The sequence below is a fragment of the Falco peregrinus genome, chromosome 1 (genome assembly GCF_023634155.1).
Source record: "Falco peregrinus isolate bFalPer1 chromosome 1, bFalPer1.pri, whole genome shotgun sequence".
Lineage (NCBI taxonomy): Eukaryota > Metazoa > Chordata > Aves > Falconiformes > Falconidae > Falco > Falco peregrinus.
Window position 1 is genome coordinate 6,190,392 of NC_073721.1, and position 16,936 is coordinate 6,207,327.

A 16,936-nucleotide genomic window follows, 5' to 3' on the forward strand; every position below is an offset into this window, starting at 1 on the left:
TAGAGAACTAGACAAATTTGGTGCCTTTGGTGCTTTCACTTTTCAGGTGCACATCCCTTTTCAGGTAGGATCTTAACGGTCCTAGATCTCTGTATATCATGGCAGGTTTTCTGCCCGGGGTGGAAGCAGAGATGATTAGATTCCCTTTACTCAACTTTTTTTGGTGCTGATCCCCTCTCCTAGGTTTGACTTGGCATCCCAGGCTTCTCCTGGCCGCAGGTGAGCCACACAACAGCTTGCATACATGCAGTGCTAATACAGGATCCCTCCTGCATGCATGTCTGTCTGCCTGCGATGGCTGTCCTGGGAGAGGTGAGGAGACTCCAGCAACATCACCCGCTGCCATGCTGCTTTCCGGCAAAGGAGAGCCACAAACCCAGCTTGGCTGCTCCCCCCTTCCCTTCCTGCTGCCTCCACTCACCTTGCTGTTGCAAAAAGAAACCCATCGGGAGTGGCAGAGACCCTGCTGCACTGATGTATTTGGGGGGGGGGGGGGGGGGGCAATTTCTGTCTCAGAAGGCTCGGTAGATGGCTGCTCCCAAGGCTAATCCTACACAGGCACTGGGACTTTCTCCAAAACCTGTGGTGCAGAGCAGGGAAGGTGTGCGGTGCTGGCACAGAGCTGATGAACCTTTTTCTGCAGTGGAGGGAACAGAGCTGTGAGACGGGCTCCAATCATATATCATTAGCATTCATAAACCACATTTCCTGCCAGGAACAGCCACTTAGCACTGAAAAATCATAATTTCACAGTAGATTGCCATGCAAGTTGAAATAAATCCCTGAGGCAGTGCACCACACACTCTGTCCTGAAGCGAGGCATGCAACCCCCAAGAAGCCTGCTAAAGGAGATCGTTGACACTCTGTCATAAATGGTCTTTTTTAGATACATAAATATTTGGGGTTTTAAAAAATATAAATGTATATATATGTAAATGTGTGTATATGACAAACAGATAAGTACCCTGGGAAATATAATTCCCTACGAATGATAGTTATTATTAGAAAGAAATATGAGACTGTATTCCACCTCTGTACCATCTGTGTTAAAAAGCAGCTTTAAGGCTCTAGCATCACTAAAAAAGCCGGCAGTGCATTTTTTTTATTTCTACTGTCTCCAAACAGAAAATTAGCGAAGATTCCCCAATATTGAGCAATCGAACATGTTTACCAAAAGTGACCGCCAGCTACACACAATTCTGCTTTTGATTCTGTAAAAAGATGACCTAAATGTCTTCCTTATCATTTACTGTGCATCTTTCTCATACGCTTATTTTTCATAGTAAGTATTTTAAAATACCCAGCATTGTCTTCCCATTGAATTTTTCACAGTATTTTGAGCAGATAAGCCATTTCCTTACTGACTTCTGTATTTTGTTGAGTCAGGTCTTTGCACTCAATTACAGTGAACAGAGTAACAATCCCTCCTAGTACTAAGCATTTGGCTCTTTCAAAGGTAAGTTGAAAGCTCAAAATTTTTAGACTTTTTTTTTTCACTTTTCTGTCAGATTCAGAAAACAAGTAGTAGTTTTCCCAAATAACTCTTTTCTACGTGGCTTCTTTGATTGCAGACAGAAGCAGCACTATACAGCTGAGGTTGGTTAAGACATCAAAACCCGCAACAAAATTAAGGAACTGGAAGATGGATGAATTTCAGAAGATGTAAGAGTCAGGAATGCCTTCTGCCATCACTGAAACTGGTAATACAGCAAGTTATTGCTTATTGTAGCCCTGCACAGAACCAAAAAGAAGAAAATATTTTCACAAAAGAATCTGGTATTAGAAGGACTAGATTCTGCTCGTTATTAATGGACCTGGGGCCAGCCTCTGGTACCACTGCATATTACTCTTCTAAATCAGCATTAAATCACACATTCAGAGTCAAAGACCTTTCACTTAGGCAGCTCTTTAGCTGGTATGATTTGTTTCATGTCTATAGATTGTTCACATATTTAAATTGAGTTATAACATTGCAGAGTTGATCTCACCAAACTTGATGTGTCCTAATTCATCTTTGTGATGACTGCCTACTTTAAATCATATTGAACAGCACATCTTGGAACATAACTGTGTCTGAAAGCCGAGGTCAAATATGAAACTTATTTTTTATTATCCTGGTATTAAGAGCTGTGAACTGTTCAATATGTATGCTAGTCTTCACCAAAGACATAGTGCTTTATTTAGTTTAAACTTCTTTTAAATAGACATGCCTTTTTCTTGTACAAGTTACCTTTTTCAACCTACTTCTCCATGATGCAATCCATTAAATTAATACTAAGGGGCAAATCTGGGCGTTACAACCTGTAACCACAATGAGGGCATGCAGATAGATTACCAACGTGAACACAGAGGTGTGAGTTTGTGCTGTAAAAGTGGCAGGTGCATTGCATGACTACAAAGAGAAACTGCTCCGTTTGGGAAGCCTGCCATAAACACAACGGCCTAAGCAGTAAGGGTTACAATGAGCTCATATTTGTTTTAATATTGTTTGCTTCTCTGCTCAAAAAACTCCCTGGATTATTTTGACCTCAAGTGTTCGTTCCAAAAAGGCGCTTATCTGTAAACACCACCTGCATGGTAGAGCACATCATGAGCTACCGCTGCCACTGTATTGCTTTCTTATCATTCATAATGTGAAAATTTGATTGCCCATACAGCCAGCCTGCGGGCTGCCAGGCCCTGCAGATGGTAGACACATGTGTGCACAACATTTGCATTTTATAGCTTTGATGAGAACAGTCAATAAAATGAAGGCTTTTCCACCTCTGCCACTGTCTTGGTACAAATGGTCTTTTTTTAGTTGCTGTTTTATCTTTATCCCTGCAATTTCCAGATGATACTGTTTTTAAATATTTGTACTTAATTTTGGCATTGGTAAGCAGTTGGCCCACCCATTGGATTTTCCTGGAGCCAATATTTTCTTGGTGTTATCCGGTATTTTAATTCATTAGCTTCCCTCCCTAGTGAAGGATTAACTTCCATCTTGTCTTATCTGCTGTTGTGTTTGTAATCAAAGTAACTTCTTCAGTGTAATTCTTTATTAGCTGGGTTTCTGTGGCTAGGTGGTAGACTTGGAGGTTAAAATCAGCTCCCCTCCTCATGCCTGTGGTACCTGAAGGCTATGCAGTCACCTCACCCTTCTCAAGGCATTTGCACAGACAGTGATGCGCACCTCTGAAGGTGGTGATATCGATGATCATGGTGAGAGCAGCAGCAAACCCGCATTTCATACCGTTCAACAGTGTATGCTTTGGTTTTGAAATCACTACGCAGCGTTTATGCAGCGAGGGCTTCTACTGGTTTATTGTCTGAACGATCAACATCTCCAATGACTTGTCTGAAGATAGATAGAAATGGTAAGGACATAACTGGATTACCACAAAACAAGCTTTTTCCTTTGTCTTAGTTTGGAATAGGCAAATGGTTGAACCTCTTTAGGGACTGAAGAAGGAGAGGTACAAAACTCTTCAGACAGCAAAATACACGAAGCTCAGCCCTGTTTTCATTTAAGCAGACCAACTCACTGAAATATTTTCTATCTCTTCTGGCTTTTGAGAAACAGTTCCAATAATGCAGCTTTGGGTATTAAAAATAAAAGCTTTGCCTATGTATTTATTTGTTCAAATACCCGTTCCGGTATGATATATCAAATACACAAGTGGGGTCTTTATAACACTTTCTGTCCCGAAAAGTCATACCAGTCATGTAGACTTCAACAGATGGCACTTTCCACAGGTTTTCTTACATAAAAATATAAGGGCAGCGATCACACCAAAGGTCTGACTACCTCAGTCCGCTCTCCCTGACAGCATCCACAGGCAAAGAGCAAGAACAGAGCAAGCACGGAGGATTTCCCAGCTCAGGCTCTCTCTGCTTCTGGCCGCTCTCAGCTTCAGATGTCGTTTCCATGATTTAATTACCCTCAGTGGATTCCTATTCCATGAACTTGTTCAATTTCCTCTTAAACCAGACTAAACCTTTAGCATCTACGATATCATCATTCATGATTTTATAGACCCTGTCATTACCCTTGTCAGCTGCCTCTCTTCTGGAAGAGTCCTAGTTGATTTGATGGTTTCCCATGTGGGAGCTGAGAATCATTGCCACTTTGTTGTTCTTCAGATCATTTCCAATTACATAAAGAAGTGTCACAGGTAACCAGAATAGTAGGTAATCTAGCAATTTCCCATGTGAATTATTCTGTGCTGGGAAATGGGAGATATATGATTATCTCCCACAGATATAATCAATTCATAAAAATCCTGAAGCAACTTCTTGTCAAGTTTTCTAGCTCCTTCATGATATAATGATTAACTGTGGGTATTGGACTTCAAATTGCCATTACATGAATGACAGCCATCAGAGGAATGGTACATTTTGTTATATACCGTGTTTACAGGATTGAGAAAATGCAAGTTCTAGAAAATTGTTTTTCATGATGCAAGTGTTTTAAGGGCTTTCTGGTTCTTGGACTGAATAGAGGGATCGTTCTCAGAGAATATTTACTTTTTACTATAGTTCCGATAAGAGGTTGTGAGGAGTACTACCAGTATAACTGCATTCAGGAACACATAGATTAACCAAAGTACGAGTTGCCAGGGCAGATAATGGTTCTGTCTCCTTGACCACATGCCGTTCTGCAGAGATATGGGGATTCTAACCGCCCGAGTGCTCATTTACACTTCACGTGACCATTTTGATTGTCTTACTGAGGACTTTGAATATCATAATTATACTCCCAGGTTTAAAGCTGGGCTGAACATCTATTTTAATTGCTAGCATTATAGTAGCTAAATAAATGCTTGTCCTTCAAGCAGTGTGTATAGTCTTACACACTTGCTATAGAACTTGTTATTGTGTTCCTTCATTTTAAAAAAATTAAAAGCAATTTTAAGCTGTAAAACTGGTGGCACCACGAATAATAGCTCCCATCGATATGTTCTTCCAAAAGTGAGTCTACACGAACTGATGCAGTCATAGTTTGACTTATCTTCTGGCTTAGCCAGCCATAAACTACATCTTCTTTGAAAGCAAAGTAGATGCACTTATATACACCCAAGGAAATGTGATGGCTTTAATGTGGCTACCCAGGTTTTGGTCTAAAGCGGGCTTACGTCTAGTCAGGTAGGTCTCAGGGTGGAGCAGGCATCATTGTCTGCGCTTGTTGTTTAGTCATGCCCGTATGTTTTCCAGAGATCACAAAGTAAAGGGTACGACTGGGTCAGAGCAAACACTCCAGCTCTTTATAGCCACAAGCCTTTAGGGTAACTAAAATCAAACTAGCATTTTGTGATCAGGTCCATTTATGCTAAAAAAAAAAAATTAGAGAAGGGCTAAGTTGAGGTGCCTGACTGCCTCTTTTACTCTCGTTCCATTTCTTTTTCTTATCTGCAAGTGACATTTTTGTTTAAAAAATAAACACAGTAAAGAAAATAAATTCAGGAGGAAGGAAATGTGTATATCTTTGTCAACAACTTTGCATTGCCATAGTAAATGCGATGCAATAGGTCTAGCATCCACTGGAAAATAGCATCACATTTGCTGCTGACAGTATTATCACTCTTTTTTATGGCAGAAAACCAGGAGCTTTCCCCTATGTTAAGTTCTCATTTGCTTAATCTCGTTCACTGGCTGGTACCAGACTTCACAAATTGGACATTTTTCTTTTCAAGCCATGCATGGATGTACATTTTGATTCTACCATTAAACTTAATGGAAAAAAATTTGACCCATCTATGTCAGCACATTTTTATGAGTAAAACCCCAGAGCCTTTTATTCATACTCTTGGTAGCTTATAAGTTTATATGCAGCTTTGGTAAGGGCTTTTAAATAAGTGAATGTATTTTAAAACAGTATTTGTCAGAATTCTGTATTATTACATTTTTCCAATTCTGTTGATTTATATATAATCTTCTCATTTCCTCCCTCTGGCCTGTAAAAATGATCCTCACTGCTACACTGCTCATATAGCAAAAACTGGCTGACTTTAGTTCAAATAGCTATTGGACCGACTCTCTCCTGAGAGTGTCCACATGCCAAAAAATTCACTTGATAATTATTTGTGTCTTGTAAATCTTCTTTCCCTCATTTTTCCAATCCATTGAAACCCTTTCTTGACCTAGATGTGTTTCCTAATTTAACACAGTTTCCTTGTATACTCTAGTTGCCCTTGATCTTGTATACATTTTCTTCTCTTTTGCATTACATGTAGACAGTCTATACCTAGCATGCTAAGAAGGATCCTTACAGCTTGCCTTTCTACAAATTAAACACAAATTACAACACAAGCCCCTAATGAAGTCTCACAGCATGAAAACGCTCTCAGCCCTCATGTGGAGTTGCTTTGCCTTGTGCTTTTCTGGGGGTGGGTAAAGACTAAAGCCTCAGGAGGCAGAACCCATCAATGGTTAACCCCATCTCTCAGACACCTAAATGCCAACCAACTGTCTCTCAAATGCTTTTGGGCTTTGAGTACTCTCCCGACATGTATATTCCCCTAAAAAAAGTAAACCAAAAAAACAGAAGTGGAGTAAGCCCTCAGAAAATTTGCAGGTAACAAATACACAGAGCTGTTAAATTTACTTCAGTGCTAAGAACCACGCTGCCAGCCCTCGTTCCGTTTTCCTGCTGCTCCCAGCATGAGCAATAGCAGCCGTGGGTCAAACCTGTGATAATATTATGCACACAGAGTAAAGTTAGGCTGAGTACAGCTTCTTTTCTACTGAAAAAAAAAAAAACCAAAAACCAAACCAACTCTAAAATACAGTTCTCTGATCCTTTAGGATCTTTTGTGGGGAAATTCGAATGGACGTCTCCATCCCCTAGGAAACAGCTGCCTATCATATTTCCTTAAATCTATTGCATAGACTGAACTTATGAAACTAAGTTGCTGCAATACTTAAACAGCTTTAGTGAACTTACATACAATATACATGTTAATAATAATCTTTTTAAATAAAAGTGCATTTTCAGGTTCAAATGAAAAATTTGCAGATTTTTTAAACCCATTTTTTCAAGGTTACTTTTTTTCCAAAGTTTAGCCCCCAAAGTCACAAATTATTGGGTGATATATTTCTTTCTGTAAATGTATTTATTAATTTTAATAAAGAATTTTAGTTTCATTGCATTTTTCTAGGTTCTATATTTTAAAACACAAAATATTTACCAAAAGAGTTCCTGAAAAATAATAGCAAGTTAGTTAAATAACAAAACTCCTCTAAGATTGTTAAAATAACAGGCTTTAAAATAATTGGCTGTTTTCCTGCAGCTCTGCTTAGTACAATTATTACCATAAATTATATTTATTTTCTTTTCATACATTCCCAGTTCCCATATCTAGTTGAATACTTTCATTCTCTTTCCTTCCCCGGACAGAAGTCTACAGTCCCTAGAGACCACGTGGGTGCTCACTGTGCAAGTCCTTAGGTCACTATGGCCCCTGCCCCAAAGTCAGTACTAGTACAAAATTAAACAGTGGCACCCCAGTGCTATATATTTGTGTGCTTCAAACGATCTTGAACAAGTGACCCCATGGACACAGATGACTTCCATGAGCTGAGGGACATCTTTCATGGAGCAGATGACACCCTGTTCATTGAACAGTTGTTTGGCAGCCTACCTGTGGGCAATGTCTTCATCCTTTCATTGAAATTCCATCTGGGTCCCTGGAGAACACAGCTTTATTCACACAGCTGTAAGACTCTCTGACTTACAATCTGCTCCTGCAAGATAACCTCTTCTTAATTGGGTGTGTTGTGGGCTTTGCTTTGGCTGATGACTCTAGTTATCACTTTGCAGCCTGCATGAAAAAGGGCCTAGAACCTCTTAATGAACACTTTGTCTAGGCTTCCTGTCTCCTCTGTCACTGAGTGACTAATTACTAATTTCCAGCTATGAATAATTTACATTACATCCTGCTTCATAACCCCAAGGGTATTTCCTTGAACTTATGTGCTTTAAATTTCTGCAGACATCTTCATGCTCCTGCAAAGGCTTCACTGAACACCTACCTGAACTACACAGCAATTTTCCAAACAAGTATTTTTAAATATCTGACATCGCTCACAGCAATTCAGAAATTTATCTCTGAGTGCTCTGCTAAATCTAATGTGTCAAATTGTTCTTTTTCCTTATATAGGATTCTTTCAAAATGTCTAGTTTCCCAAACAGCTAAATGGCTGCCCTTCCCCACACACCAGCTCTTGACTAATCCTCTAGTCTTCCCCCAAAATCTCTCTGCAGAGCCTGGATTATGATTATTGCAATAGATGTCCTGGCTGCCACCAGCTGACCTGGTTATTTCATTATGCTTTTTATCACAATCATTTCTAGTGATCTGGGCAGACTCTGAATGCCCAAGGGGATGTTTTTCCAAACATGTAATTATTCTCAGTTTACCACTTCAATTGTCAGGACTAAACCCCTGGCTGGTCTCTTGATTAGTTAGAATTAGAGCCTGTGGCTCTGTGCTGTTGATCTCTCCTCCCTGCCTGACCTAAATTCCATTGTACACCTGCCATCATGCATCCTGGTACTTGATGTTCTGCCAGCCTCGGGTTTTAATTTGGGGAGCTGACTGGGTAAGGCAATTTGTCTCTGCATCAGCTTGTGGACCTGCCACAGAACTACCATGCACATGCTTCTGAGTCAACAAAGCTCACCAGGATGGAGGACACATCGGAGGGTGCAGCCTTTGCCCAGCGCCTCTCACTCCTCACGTGCTCAACACCACGCGGCTGCTTCAAATGCGGCTGCTGGTGGTGCTGCTCCTGCTTTTGGCTGGCACTCCATGCGCAGGGAAGTCTGAACAAAAAAATGAGCACAACACTCAGTGAGAAGTTGTGGAGTAAAAAAAAATGCCATGGAACAAACATATGTAGAAGTCATATTTAAAGAGAGCAGTGTCGCTCAAAGAAAAAGAAGTTTATTGGAGAAATACCTCACTGTCTCTACACACTTGTGCTTAGCTAGAAGGGATTTGTAGCCTTATTATGATTTTTTTCTAATACATGATATAATCAATGTTTTGCTCTTACAAATAATAACATGAACATCATCCAGCCAAAGCCTTGCAACAAATTGCCTCCAAGGCAGGAGGCATCTAGGGTACTTTCAACAGCTGGCAACAGCTCTGGGGCTATGAAGTGGGGAGCTACAGTTCTTGCTGTCTTCAGGTGAAGCTGTAGAATAATTTTTTTACTTCTGTAACTCAAACTGATAAAACCTTAGGGCAGCTGGTTAGAAATCTGACATACTCAAAAATTAGTGAACACTAGAACATTTTGGGCCAAAGAATTTGGTCAGAGCCATAACTGGAGTTCAACTGGAAAAGCCCACAGTATACACCAGTCCTATCCAGGACAGCATTTGACACTGCTGTTCTCTGAAACAAGATCTTTTGGAATGTTCCTGTAGCTCTACCAGAGCTTACCATGCATCTCTGCTCCCAAGCAGTGCAGAGGTCTACTCTCCATTTTCACAAGACAACAGGACGAAAATAATGGGCCAGTTGCCAAAGTGTCAATAATTTTGGACACCTGAAGGTTTATGCAAAAGATGGAGTGTCCTATTTTTGGAAATAGGCACCTAAATTCTGCCAAGATCCGATTTAGGTGTCTACATCCTTGAGTAGATCTGACCAAGGTGATATGATCTAGATATATTTAAAATTTAAAGACTACTTCTATACATGGATACCTAAAAACCTTCAGATTCTCCTTTTCTGATAAGAAATACCCAGATTATCTCCAACATATACTACTGAAATGTATGAAATGGAATAGTTTAATTAAAATCAGGAAAATAGGAAATGTTTCCAAGTAGTCAGAAATGTTCATGTTTCAAACTGTATGAAACTCATATTAATTATCACTGCAACATATAAGTTCAATTAATGGTGCAACCAGAAAGAAAACTATTGACAGAAAAAGTGAGAAAAATTATTAAGACAGGTAGTAAAATGAATTATTTTTGTCAGTGTGTCACCAGTAGTTTGTCGGGTGACTATAAATCTAAAATGCTTCCTTGTGTTCCATGAAGGTAGAATTATACTGAAAAGCACATCTTGATATTGTAGGCAGCACTGGAGAAAAATTAAATCTTCAGTGTCTCCATTTGAAATGTTCACTGTTGTCAAAAATACAGACAAGGAAATAATTTTTTTTTTCCCAATTGTTTGCTATATGGGCAAAGACTTTGCCTTTGTACATGTGTGCACAGTGCAAAGCTCGTTTTGGGTGTGACTGTCTTTTGGATCTGTTCTACTTTCTATAAATAATTACTTATGCAACAAAATCTGTTTAACTCACACGATGCAGCCAGGAGTGGTATTCGTTAGTCTGTTCTCTTTTACCACTAGCAAAATCTCTATCCTGAACTGACCACTTTTTTCTCGGAAGAAGGTTCTCAAAAACTTATTTCTCATCCTCAATTTTTTCTCTCAGTCCTAGCAGGGAGAAAATTTCAGAACAGCTTTAAAATCCAGAAAGAATCATCAGCCAAATTACTGTAACATTTGTAAACTGCACCTATGGCACAGAGTCTAGACTGGATAAAAGGTCTGACCCGTTTATTGGGTTAATTCTAGTATAATTTAAATACTAACAGTTCTTCCATCTGATACGATATTTGCCAGAGCAGCACTGCACATTCCTGCTGAAGGTTGTTAGAAGAGATTGGCAGGGCCAAGTGTCCCATTCCCGCAGCTCATGAGCACCGCAGGGCCAGTGAGCAGCTTCACGTCTCAGGAGCAAAGCTCTAGCACAAGCTGGCCTTTAGACCTTCATAATTAGTCATGAAGTACTCACGGCAAAATTGACATCATGAGATGAATGCATGTGTTAGGGTTTTCAAAAGAAGTGAAGGGATCAGAGACAGCTCATAGGCAGCTGGTGCCTACAGCCCTGTATCTTCCTTTAAAAATTCCAGCAAAACGTATTTCTTCTAACAAGGAGGAGCAGGGCCCTCGATATTGCTAGTGTCTTTCCAGTCAAGTACCCAACTCCTCTGGGGCCTTTTAGCATTGTAGCCTTGGAGACAACTAAAAAAAAAAAAAATATTTCTGAATCCATGCCAAGTGGGAAAACAGGACAAACAGCCTCCCAAGAGCACAGAAAGCAAAGATGAGACAGGAAAAAATAAACGAGGAGAGCAACAGTCCTATTTCATTCTGAAGTGGGGCTTATATAAAATAAATGATGATGAAATTGCTGTCCAAGTGGAACGTAAGAGAGAAAGAGAGAGAGAGCATGAGAAAAAGCTTTCATACATTAAATATCTGCAGTTAGCACTTTCAGTTAAGCTGGAAACTCCGAAGTTTCCAAGGCATCTTGCAGTAGACTGTACAAATGCCTAAGAAAGAGTAAAGGTGTCTTGGATCAGGCAGCACCCAATATGTTTATGCAGCCTTGATGGAAAGGGACATGTTTATTCAAGCTGCTAGCCAAAATTCTATGTGCTAGAGGCTGTTAAGGAAGGGAAAGAATTTATTATTTGTAACAGTGCAATGTTACATATATATATATATAAAAAACCCACCTAAGAAAAATGGATTAATAGAAATTTCAAGCCAGGCTTTCACAAACTGGAGAAGGAATAAGGGAGAAGAAAAACAGGGTGGGGGGTAGGAAAGCCCTTGGAGTTGGACTCTTGCTTCCCAGAACTCAACAGTGATTCAGTGTCACCCAGCAATCAGGCACTACAGTGAGGTGTGCTACCACGGGGGCTGCACCACGGTCTCACCCTCCCTCTCTTCCCAGCACTACGAGTATCTCTGTCCTTGCCCATCTGTGGTCGTGCTGTGCAATGGGGATCAGAGTGCCAGCTTAGCTAAACTCCAAATATTTTTTCTTAGGGATCAGATTTCACCCAGGTGAATAGTCTGAATCAATGCACAGCAAATTTGTAGGTATTTTGGAAAAGAGTATCTGTATCTTCCTCTAAGAATGTGGCTTCTCATCAATAACACACACACACAAAAATATATATAGCTGAGAACTCCATGTTTCTGTGTGTTTGAAAACTTGCAGAGCAATACTGCTAGATGCTGCAGTGACTCAGGAAGGCACATTTTCTAGGTAGAGCCTACTCACTCTAAGCACTGGAGCTGTATCTCCTTGTTAGACTGAGTTGCATGTCACTATTGAAGTATAACTCATGTGTAAGGGGCTCATATAATCTGCCTCAAGGAATTATTACCATACTTAAATTGTTTTGCAGGCACTGGATTTCTAGTTTGGTAATAAATTTAGAGTTTCTTTGTCTTGCTTTATTTTGTTTCAGTGCATAACATCCACTCACCGCCTTTTCTTCCCCAGATATTTGAATACTTAATATTTTCAAAGCAAGAGGATTTGTTTGTGTAAGTGTAAATATGTTTGTATAAATTTGCATACCTCAAAATGCATGCAAATAAAGACAGGGGGATGAGAGAGAGACAGAGTGTAGAGAAAATAAGAGGAGCAGGCTAAAGGAGAAAACCCCAGAAAAGACAAGCTTCCCCTGCTTGAGTCACTGCTGGTCTTTTGACTCGCGTTTGTGATTTTTGCAAGGGAGCTTGAGTTTACAGTTCTCAGATAGTACTTGTGAAGATCCAGCTATCTAGCAGATGATTTTGTGGACATCATGGTCCCATCCCACACAGCCTGTCTCCCTCTGTCCGCCTCGCCCGGCCACAGCCGGTGGCAAGCACAGGGGTAGGGTCTTGCAGAGCGTAGGCTGGCTGGGTCTGGGGCTTTTTTACAGTAAATGGGTCTGCAAATTCCCTTGGATATTGTTTCAGCATAAAGGAAAAATCAAGGTTTTACCAAGATTATTTCTGTCACTTGTCAAACCAAACAAGACGGGAGAGGAACGCTTTTCTGTTGCCCTACAGATTCTCTCACAGGGTGGTCCTAAACTGTTTGCCCACTCTCTGGGACTGGATCCTTACGTGCCCCATCCAGGCCCATGGGAAAGTAGCAGTCATGCAGGCAAGGGTGCTGGTTGCTCTTACGCTGATGGACGCTGTGGGTACAGTAAGAAATTAAACAGCTATTGAGCAGATATCGGAAATGTGAAGAAGAAAGGGCTTTGATGCAGGCTGTGTTTAGGCGTTTGGCTGCAGTGTGGGCAACATGTCCCTTCACAAAGCAGTTCACACTTTATCATATGGAAGCTGAATTCTTTGGGTTTTTTCTTAGACAAACAGAATCTTGCTGTACTATTCTTAAGGCAGCAGTTCCTCCCACTGGAAAAGCCCGGACACCTCAGCTGTAATTCTTGTGATCTAACTGCTTGGCTTCCTAGCTCAAGCAATTTATTTGTTTGATATCATAACTCAGTAAAAAGAGAAATTATAATAAAATCTTCAAAACATTTAACAGAGTGGACTTTGAAGTTTCATAGACTTGGAAGGCCTTTACCCTGTAGATTCACTGAAGTACTTTGCATCTGAACAAATTTAAAAACAAATCTAGGAAAGGATTTTGTTTTCCATGATTTAAGCATAGTTATAAAGAACACTTGGCACACACTAGCTTTGTGTTTTGTGTAAATGTATTAACTGTTGCCAATATTGTTTAATCTGTATCTGTATTACTTTGTATTTCCCATCTGTTCTTTGAATGGAACCTCTGTAATAGATTATGTTTAACATTAATTTAATGAAGAAAAATGGACCTATAATTAAGTTTTATAGTAAAATGTTGTATCAGCTCTATCTTTAGTGTCATTTACAGCAGGTGGGAAATGGCAAGGGATTTTGTGATGGTGCCTCTGGAGCCAGAGCGGGTCATGGCTAAGGCCCTCCGTGTGAATGGATTACCTAGTGCACTGCTGGGGTAAGCTGGTCCTACTGCCAGTGCAAGGAAAAATTCAGTAGAACGGGGCATGTTGGAATTCCTGAATGATGCTACGTAAGTGATGAATTACTAATAGTTCAGTTAAACAGGAGACACAATGGACACATCTGTTAATTTGGAGGATTCTACTTGATAAATTCAAAGTTATACATGAGTGAGTTTGGACCTGTTCACAGCCCAGTGAGCATACAGGAACTGGGTCACTGTTCATCAGGCTAGATCAGACGGTGAGCTGAGACTGGTTTCACTTGTGTCTGACTCTACCATGCTGTTACACACACCTTAAAAAGCTGCTCAATCCTATTCACTTGGTAGATCACAATATCAGGCAAAACAGGTTGCATTATACCTGGAACTGAATGTCACAAGCCAGGACACTGTGGCTGTGGTCCCCCATGGCAGGCTCTTCTGCCTTCGTCTTCCTGAACACGTGCAGACTCCAGCACTCTCTCCCATTTCTCTGGCACACACTCGCAGTCACATTCTTTTGCAATCCTCCTCCTCTGTTCAGTATCCTTTCCTCAGGGATCTCACCCCGATGTTGTAGAACTTCAGGACTGGGGGAGAGGAAAAAAAAATAAATAACCCAAGCCAAGATGCCCCATTACATCAAAGAACCTTCTTCCATGTTTCTATCTATTGGGTTATCCTGGTTAACAGCTCTGGTTAAGCCCTTCAGAGACACCATCTGTCGGAAGGCTCCACGGCCAATTGCATTCTACGTACATCAACATAAGGGATATTTATAGCATATATCGAGATGCTCCACAGCCAACTGCATTCTACTTACATCAACGTAAGAGATGTATAGCACATATAGATATTTATGTCACTATATATATATATATATATGTAGATATAGCAAAACAGTAGCACAGTCAAATTCCTTCTACCAGATTTATTTTTTTCATTTTGAGGCTATGTCCTTCCAGGATCCTTTTTCTTCATCACCTTCCCAGTGTACAGTACCCTTCCATTTTACCACCCAAGAGTTTTTAAAAAAACCCAAAAAGCATTTATAGCCACCCCCCTTTTTCACAAATGATTTCCTAGTTTCCTTTGTTGGATGAACACCTTTTAATTAGGGGGCCAGTGTGGAATAAAATGGAACAGAAATCCCTGTTACACTACCACAATGCCATAGGTCCCAAATACAGCACTAGGCCACTAATTAAAAGCAACAATTTTTCTAGACTGAATAGAAATCTTGCTATTCTGCTGCTACTTCTGCCACAAATCGAGACCGAATTCAATCTCTGAAACCTGGAAAACGGTTTTCTTTAAGGTCTGCTCTCTGGCTGATACTATTTCCAGGAATTAACAAGGCCCATCCATACTATGCAGTTGGGAAGTGCCCAACAAATCCCAAGGTAAAGCTCAGGTGAGACATGAAGCCTTAGATGCCAGCTGAAAGGAGCAATCTGATTAGTGTCAGCTCAGGTATCGGAGCACCAAAATCTCCAGCTCTGGGTTGTTAAATTATCTCTCTGATGTGGTAAAAAGCTAGAGCTGGGCTCTCCTGAAGTATGCCTGTTTGCTCACAAATCAGGTTTTATGATTGCTAGAACCTCCTTCATTAAGCCCTGGACAGTCACCAGTCATGCTGAGGGATGATTCCATTACGCACAGGTATAATGCTGGAAAAGCTGAACTGACTGTTATTTCATAAGAGAGGAATCCTGTTTCAAAAAATTAAACAGGTTTAAATGTCGTGGACCCTAATGGGCTTCCAAAGTTTTAATATGTCACATTCTACTTGGTATGGCATATAATTTATAAGGATTAGCTCATCTAATTTCTGTCCAAAATGTTCATTTAAAAAATAATTTGGGGAGAACATTTATGTCCATAGTCAGAGCTGAAGTGCTTTACAAAACCCTGAAGTGGCTGCTTGTGGTAAAGGATCCAAATCCCTTCCATACACTGTGCAACACATACAGTGAGCCGGGAGCCTCGTGAAAAACTTCCCTATCACAGGCATATCCCCTGCACTGCTACGGAGTGCTGCATCTGTATTATCATATTCAAGAATGAACAGAGCAATCACCCTTGCCAGGCCTTTTGCCAGATGGTTAGGGGAAAGCTTCTGTAAGTTTTATACCATAAGTCCTCATTGGAACATAAAACTACAAAACCACCATGAGAACACATCAAAATATCTAATTAATCATTCACTTCAGAGATAGTATAGCATATTGCGGCTGGAAAGGACAAACCTGTACTGCTAAGCCAGTATTTTCAACTGATGCATTTATTCAGAATTTTAGATTTGAAATAGTTGTCTTCAGAAGGTTTTAGAAAAGAAAATACTAAGGACATAAATAGTCGTTGTACTGTCTGATATCCCAAGCCATTTGTGTCAAAAAGGACACCCCAAAACTGATGAGCTTGGAATCTGTGGCCACTTCCAAGGAATTCTGGCCTAGCAATACAGTCCCAAGTGCACACACACGAGAGTCCTTTGAAGGCTAGCATGTCGCATTGAGAAGGAAAACCTGGTTCACACATCGTTTTGAAATTTCTTCCGTGCCTCATAGAGAACATACAAACAAAAAGAAAGTAAAAATACACAAATGAATCTTCCAAGAAAATGTTGCAATGAAAGCAAATGACAAAGAATTTCCTTTGTTTGGAATACCAAATACAAAGAAAATCTCTACAAACAAACTTCTTTCAGTGATGCTATGAGTTAAGTTCACAACGTAGGTCATGACATCCTGAACCATTACTGCCATTTCAGGAGGAATTCCTCATAACCTCGGTAAAGTCTGTTGTATTTGACAGCATGGAAAGGTCTCCAGCTAACTATTATTAAATGATTAACTAATGCTAACTAATAACTATTAGGATTAACACACACCGCCACTGGATCTGCTTATCTTAGTTCCTTCAGGAGAAAAGCTCGGTACAGAAAGCTGTAAGGCTGCACAGACAAATAGGAAGTCTCTGCTATTTTTTATATTGGTCATGCAACATGGAGACTGCCACCTCCAGCTCACTGGTTAAACTATGACACGAGAACATCAGCTGGGTCTGACGACTGTTGTGAAATCAACGGAGGGTCATTGCCCCGTTCCAAACGTGCCCAGCAGCCTGC

At 40.4% G+C, this 16,936-nt stretch overlaps 1 long non-coding RNA gene across 2 annotated transcripts in view; it reads right to left on the reverse strand.

Annotated features, from left to right (window-relative positions):
- Positions 1–3,275: 3,275 nt before the first annotated feature.
- The window catches only part of LOC114013913 (uncharacterized), a 45,509-nt gene continuing 31,848 nt past the window's right edge, over positions 3,276–16,936 (reverse strand). The window contains exons 9-12 of one of the 2 annotated variants that reach the window (XR_008745424.1): positions 14,189–14,396; positions 8,662–8,803; positions 7,620–7,665; positions 4,702–6,666 (exon numbers count right to left, since the gene is read on the reverse strand). This is a non-coding gene — a long non-coding RNA (uncharacterized LOC114013913). Of the gene's footprint in view, positions 4,206–4,701; positions 6,667–7,619; positions 7,666–8,661; positions 8,804–14,188; positions 14,397–16,936 lie in introns of those variants that run through there. The other variant, XR_008745425.1, reaches the window with a different exon arrangement.